Here is a 7,738-nt window from a genome sequence, read left to right on the forward strand (position 1 = left end):
TGTTCAGAATCAGAATCAGAACGTTTATTCGTAAAAGCAATATTATTTTATATGTCAGGAATTGGGTAAGTACATAATAATATTTACAAAATATGTTACAACAATTATAAAAAAATTACAAGCAGGTAGAAGCGTTACAAGTAGGTAGGCAGGTAGAGGTGTTAGAAGCGTTTAGTCAGTAAAGCGCGATTGCCAGACTTTGACTATCATTTGTGACTTTTGTATTGCTTTAAGACAATGGGTCCCATACAGACATTTGGTTCTCAAAACAAACCTGATACTATTAATAAAAATTCAAATACCCTAGAGATGCACAAGATGTGTGATGGCCACGATGTCGGTTTTTCGTCCGCACATCAAAGGTAGTGGGCCAGCGATGGTGCGTACGCATCTAAAAGCGAGTTTATTAGGTGCAACTGTGCAAGGCTTGAACAAGCAGTGATTTTCGGCGGGACACAGTTCGTACGGGTGGCAGCGCTGACATTTGGCGACAACGCGGTTGAAACAGAAATCTAGTCGGTGAGGAAACATACAGACGCAGCAACTGAGCTACTTGTTCGGGGCAGTCAGAATCCCTGCGTTAAATGCTACTGGCTAAAGTACAGAGTCTGTATGTAATTTCGCCTCACCTCAAGTGAGTTAAAACCTAATGTACCCAGCAAAAATTTGTTGGGTATAATAATGGGTAATACCGGAACATTTTTTTAAAGAGGAAGCATAGAAAGTAGAAACGCCTTTTGTACTCGCTAGTCGCTCTAGCAGCAGGATATAGGTTGTTCCATAGGGGTTGCAAACAACACAAGCCGCTTCAAGCTTGCTTCTGATCAGAGCGGTGTAAACGAGCTTTATTGATCTGGCATCTATGAAATCCCTAGTACTTATTTATATTTGTTTACCTTTAGTATCTTCACAAAACGTCACCTATTCAAAAATAAATTAACTAAATTCAAAAGTCACACGAATCGCTTACTCGAAATTAGCCCTCATTATGCTCTTGTGATTCTTAAATTTTGTCTTTTTGTCCCTAAATTTACATATGTGCTCCGCTGCTGTCCTTTTTGGAAACATCAAAATTTATTGTCGCCTTTAGATGATTTGATCAAAATTAGTTTAGAGACTATTCTAAACATTCAGCTAAGTGAGCCTTCCTGGTCTCAAGCGTCCCTCCCTATTCGGTTTGGAGGTTTAGGAATTCGCAAAATTTCCAGTGTGGCTTCCCCAGCCTTTTTGGCGTCCACTCATAGCACGTCTGGTCTCATAGGAAATATTTTAAGGGCTTTGCCCACAAACTGTGAGATTGCGGGCTTTGAGGACGCCAAAAATGCTTTTAAAATTGCTTGCCCGGGAAAACAATTTCCAGACAACCCAAATTCACAAAGGAGTTGGGATAATGTTTACTGTGATTTAACTTACAATATTCTCCTAAACAACTGTACAGGTCCAGACCGCGCGAGGCTTTTGGCGGTCGGAGCCCGGGAAGCGGGTTACTGGCTACATGCCCATCCTTCGCCTAATACTGGTACTTTCTTGGATCCGGCCTCCCTTAGACTGGCGACTGGTTTGCGACTCGGGGTTTCGGTGTGTACGCCACACATATGCTCTTGTGGCACGGACGTGGACCGACTGGGACACCATGGATTATCTTGTCAAAAAAGTGCCGGCCGTTTTTCAAGACATGCGTCGCTTAATGACATAATCCGTCGGTCTCTTGCCACCATCAATGTACCCGCTCTTCTTGAGCCGACTGGCATTATCAGAGATGATGGCAAGAGGCCCGATGGGATGTCCTTGGTTCCTTGGAGCTTGGGACGGATGTTGGTGTGGGATGCTACCTGCGTAGACACACTGGCACCGTCCCACCTCCAACGGACTAATGTAAAAGCGGGCGGAGCGGCGGAAAGCGCCGAAATTTTAAAACGTAATAAATATAAGAGCCTCGGTAGAGAGTATCATTTCGTTCCATTTGGAGTTGAAACTCTAGGTCCATGGGGTCCCAGCGCGCATAAGTTGTTTGCAGAAATCGCGAAGCGTCTGGTTGACGTAACTGGTGACCGAAGAGCTGGCGGCTTTCTCGCACAACGTATCAGCATTGCGATACAGCGGGGAAATGCCGCCAGCATCCTTGGTACAATGCCTCAAGGGCCTATTTTAGATTTAAGCTAGTTATTAATTTCGTTTACGTAGTACCACTGTATATATCTTGTATGTAAATAAATGTATAATCACACCTTCAAAAACAAATAGGCAATTTATTGACACAAATGTCATACTGAACATTCCACATGGCTTTGTCTTGGTCACATTGTTAGAATATCAAAGTTAAAGCGCTTGTTAATTTTGACCTAGATGTGCTTCACTCTTCACTACTTGCTCTATTTAAAATGTAACGTGGCTGTATACCTATACATGATGGTTTTTAACCAAGATAAAAGAGAAAAGTGTAGATAAAGGGGCCCACTGACTATCAGTCCGCCGGACGATATCGGCTTGTAAGTTAGAACAAAAATTTGACAGTTCCGAACAACTGACAGGCCGATATCTTCCGGCGGATAGATAGTCAGTGGGCCCCTTTAGGCATGCAAGAATCGTTTGCATCAGGTCAATTTTGCAAAAAAAATTGGTATAATCGAAATAATAGTCGAATCAATACGGTCTTATACATTAAACATTTTATAATTACTTGTATATCTTTCCAACATGGAAAAATGAGGTGTTCCGGACCTTTGGGAAGCGTCTGCGGAGCCGAAGCCAACACGTAGAGACCCTTATGACACTTTTATGAAATGTAAGGGGTCGGTGTACCCCTGTGGGGGGTCGGTGTACCCGATGGATTCAACGCGGAAACGTAGCGAGCGTGTTGGAAACTTTTGCACCTGGAATGACTCGTGGTCACGTGTTATTGGTTTGGTTTTTTGTGCGCGTTTTTTTATGATGGCTTGTGTATTAGTTTTATGTTAAGTTATGGATTATTGAATGTAGTAATTTTTAAGGTATTTAATTATTATTAGTTTATATTGATTATTTTACGCTTAAATTTTGTACAAGTATAACAATATTATTTTAATTAACTGGGACTTAAGATTAGACTTACGCAGAAAGGAACAAGACCAAGTTAGAAAAACCTGCGACAATAGAAGTCAGTACCCATTTTTACAAGTAATTCTATAAAAATACTCGTACGATTCCAAAAACAAGTCAAGTTTAAGTTATAAGACATGTAAAACCATGAATGTTATTATGGCAATAAATACAGAGCATTTGTAGCTAAATCACACCAGATTTGATTCAGGTTCCTTTGACAATGCAACAATAAACGTACCTAATTTAAAAGAAAGAACATGACATCCTCAGATCTTGGCATAAACATATTCCGTCGAGTAAATTGTCACACCTCACAGCAGAGCTTTGATGTTGAGGGGCAAAGAACCTGAGATTTACCTACACGCGCGCTTTTCTTGCGCTTGGGATTTCCGGTCAAAAACATCAGGTTGCTGGAATTACCTTAAGATCGATTGAAGGAGACCTCTGACGTAAAATATTATAATAAAATGATGAGATATGTATTCATTATTCTTATTCAATTTAAACAATTTTTTTGGCTCTTCGTTTTACCAAAGTAAAGATTACTTGTGAATCTGTCTTAATTATAATGTAAGTAATACAGATGACAGTGGATTGGTATAGTGCTCTGTGATCTACTATTAAAATGTACAAATTAAGTCTTAAAAGACTAAAATAGTTTTATGCACCAAGGCAAAGCGTTTCTCAGTAAATACCAATATTTTTGATTGTTAGCAAAATGATTAAATAACTTTATAACCCAGAGTAGCCGTTTTAGAGTTTTATGGAAAAGTGAGGTAAATGCATAGTAACTTGCGATACCTGGTCCAGCGTTAACGCTATTTCCTACATATCGCTGCCTACGCGGAAATGTGGCTGCATGGTGTTATCGGTATAAGGAGATTTGTTTCCTACGGAAAATTATTGTTAGTTAATTGTACGATATCGAAATCAATTCATATTATTATATTTACAAAACCAGCGTCGCAACAAGTACGCAGTATCGTAATTAAATTGAGTTCATAATAATTTAATATAACCTCGCTTCGGTTCCTTGTGTAATAATATAACATATATAACACAATTTTCTGAATGGCGCTATGATTTTCTGATATTGATACGGGTAAAATTTATTTAAACGCATTGTCATGCGTGGCTAGTTTGGCTATAAAAAGTGAACAATTTCAATCACACCGAAAGATTATTGACGGGACGTTTGTATAGCTTAAAGATACCTAAAAGCGTAAATGGGAATAATCAAGACCAAGTTAGAAATACCCGCGCGAATAGAAGAAGATACTCGTTTTTGCAATTGTTTTTTCAATCAGTCAATTCATTGGAACATTTTGTTATAGGTAAGCCTGGTAATAGACAATAGATTGAAAAATGATTGTGCCTACAGTTCCTAAGGAATGATAGTAATGTACATTTAACATTTATATATTAATAATCTCACAATAACAATTGTATGGTGCTGAAATTGAAAGCCAAATAGATAGACTACTCGTACGATCGTAGTGTCGTCCAAATGAAGAGCATAATTATATCTTAACGAGGTTAAGTCGCACGAAAAATGTAGGGGTGATTTAAGCTGCCCTCCGCATTATACATTATACAGTAATCCACGGTTGACTCTTGACTTGTCACTGAAAAAGTACATACCCATACCTACAAATATCTCTACTAATATTATTAAAGCGAGAAAACTCTTGTCTATCTGTTACTTTCGCATTTATACTACGTATTGATTTGTTCAAGTTATGTTCCAATATATGGGGAAGACAAACAAATTATAGCCTACATTAAATGAACGTAGTATGATATGATACCTTTGGGTATGGTGCTTTACGCACACTAGCGTGGGTCCCCTACTCCTGACGCAACCCCCCCTTTTAGCATGAAATATGTCCCGGTTGACGGTTTATTTTTAAATTTTTGAGAAAAAGCATTAGAAAAAAAGTGTCAAGGTAAGAAAATTAAATAATCCTTCATGATTTTTAAACAAAAAAGGTCAGTGAATAAGGTGCATCGTATCAAAAAAATTAATATAACCTTTTTTGTTGAAAATTTAATAAGGATTCTTTCTTTCATTCAAACTTTTTTCCTATTTTTAATTGTATACTTTCCCCAAAAAATAAAAAAAATGTCGAGCGGGACATATTTCATGCTAAAAGGGGAGGGGGGTTGGGACACTAGTGTGCGTAAAGCACCATACCCAAAGGTACCACACTACATTCACTTCAAGCTGGCTATAATTTGTTTTTCAAAAAACAATTTGACCGAATATTAGTAGGGATTTTTGCACTGTAAGTAGCATGAAATAAAGAAATTCTACACAATCCTCACAATCTGACGTAATTTATTTCCGGTTATAGAAATAATTGTGGCGATTAAGTTTTTTACGGCCGTAGAGGTTTAAGTTGCGGTAATAAACTTGCTAAGCACTCGCGTTAATGAGAACAGTTTGAAAACTTTACGCCAACTTACGACAATCACTTATTCGATCGACGGTTTTTTATTTAGAGACTTCATTTAGTTCTTTTTAGGGTTCCGTAAAAACGGGTCCCTATTACTAAGATTAGACTCCAGTGTCCATCTGTCCGTCTGTTTGTCTGTCTATCACCAGGCTGTATCTCATAAACCGTGATAGCTTGACAGTTGAAATTTTCACAGATGATGTATTTCTGTTAAAATAAAAATAAAAAATGTTTTATTGCCAATACCAGGAAAAAAAAAATACATTGCACAAGAGACAAAACAAAATACACAATACACAATGCACTTAAATTTCACAAAAACATTATAGAAAACAGGCACAAAAAGAAAAAATAACAAAATTTAACAGTAAACTACATCTAGGTAAAAAATTGGAAAGGTCAGTAAACTACATACATCTGTTGCCGCTATATCAACAAACACTAAAAAGTACGGAACCCTCGGTGGGCGAGTCCGACTTGCACTTGTCCGGGTTTTTTTACCCATAAGTGTAATAGAGTCGGCCCAAGCTAATTGTGCATGGCGTTTGCAATGACAAAGTGTAGTAATATCATAATTCATGTCAAATGTCTATGGAAATATGACGTTCATAATGACACTTATACTATATTCTAGACGGACTCTGGATACTCTTATTCTAGACTATATATAACTCCCTCACGAACTCCCTCATGATACTTATAGGTACATGTATACTGTATTGATATTTCAAATTTAAATTTTAACCTTGACCTAGCTGTAACCTAATGTTATTAATCAATTTTCTTTTTAATTTTTGAACAAATTAGTAGAAGACTTTTCTTTTCTCCTTTACCAACCCTATCAAGTTAGTACGTACCAGGAATTATATATCTACTTACCTAAATTACTACCAACCGTAATAGTTAGGTACCTAATTAATTACCACCGAAATATATAAAAAGTATTTCCTGTTTTAATAATAAAATCGTGACAAACATTATAGACTGAAATAGATAACATACACTAAAGAAAAAGTGATCAAGACCACCGGTGGCCGAGGCGGGAATCGAACCCGCGTCTTCAGCTTACGCGACTAACGTCTTGACCACTAGACCACCCGGCCACGGCGGTACGCGTCTCAAATTCTCTGGTGTATGCTATCTTTGAAAGGCTAGGCGCCTTTGACCAACTTTAAGGGCGAGCAATGTATTCTTACACCTTCTATACGAATCCTTTACTGGATTACGGTATAGCGAGAGAGATGGTGCTGCCATCCCACTAGGGAACATTATAGATTTTCATAGTGTTTTCAAGTTATATAGTACAAAATGGGTAATGTAGTTTTGTTTTAAATAAATATTCAATTTCCATTATATTATTTATAAATTATAACACTTCATTCATTTACAAACTTCTGTAAATTATTGGATGGTTTAAAATTAAAAATGAGTTTCTACATCAAAGAAGTAAGAGTATACTTAAATCTTCTTTGCAACAAAAAACTTTTTCGTGTCGACGAGTTTAAAGGAGTTTACAGACGAAACAAAAGCCGTGGTCCTTTGACCAGGAGCATTTGTATAAAGAGATTACCTTCATAATTTAATGAACAGCAACCCTTTTTTTAATTATCTCTTAACCTGACTTTGTAAAACATTAACGGAACATGCCACTGACGGTTTCGAAACTTTTTCGTCGCTAAATTCTGTAGAACGATTTCAACTTCGGTAAATACACTTCAAATGTACACGTTTAATACCACTTCTTTAATAACTCTTATTACAGATTTAGTGTAGAAAAGTGTAACTTTTTTCATGTTTAAGTATGTGTGTGTAAGCATCGAAAAATCCTGAAAAAATGACACTTGACACAAAAAATCTTCGTCTATAGGTATATTGTTTTATCGGCTTTATAACTTTTATTATAGCTTAAGTAATAGTGTAACTTTTTACACTTTAAATTTAACTTTTCAAGCGTCAAACAAATCGTGAAAAATTATGTCACTTCACACAAAAAATCTCCATCTTCTGTGTATTTTTTTATCGGCTTTATAACTTTAATAGTGTAACTTTTCTCGTTTCAAACATAACTTCTTAAGCATCGAGAAAAATCCTGAAAAATTATGTCACTTCACACAAAAAAATCGGGCCTCCGAATTTATTTCCGTCACTTAAAAAAAAGTCACTTACCTGACAGTAGTGAAGCTCCGTCGTCGACCGGCGAA

The 7,738-nt window shown here is 36.9% G+C and overlaps 1 protein-coding gene across 1 annotated transcript in view; it reads right to left on the bottom strand.

The window, feature by feature from the left end:
* LOC134744706 (diuretic hormone class 2) overlaps positions 1-7,738 on the bottom strand; it is a 97,675-nt gene extending 89,937 nt beyond the window's left edge. The window contains exon 1 of the mRNA XM_063678622.1: positions 7,704-7,738. The gene's annotated coding sequence lies outside the window, so the exon portion shown is untranslated. The remainder of the gene's footprint in view (positions 1-7,703) is intronic.

This window comes from Cydia strobilella, chromosome 10 (genome assembly GCF_947568885.1).
Source record: "Cydia strobilella chromosome 10, ilCydStro3.1, whole genome shotgun sequence".
NCBI classification, from domain to species: domain Eukaryota; kingdom Metazoa; phylum Arthropoda; class Insecta; order Lepidoptera; family Tortricidae; genus Cydia; species Cydia strobilella.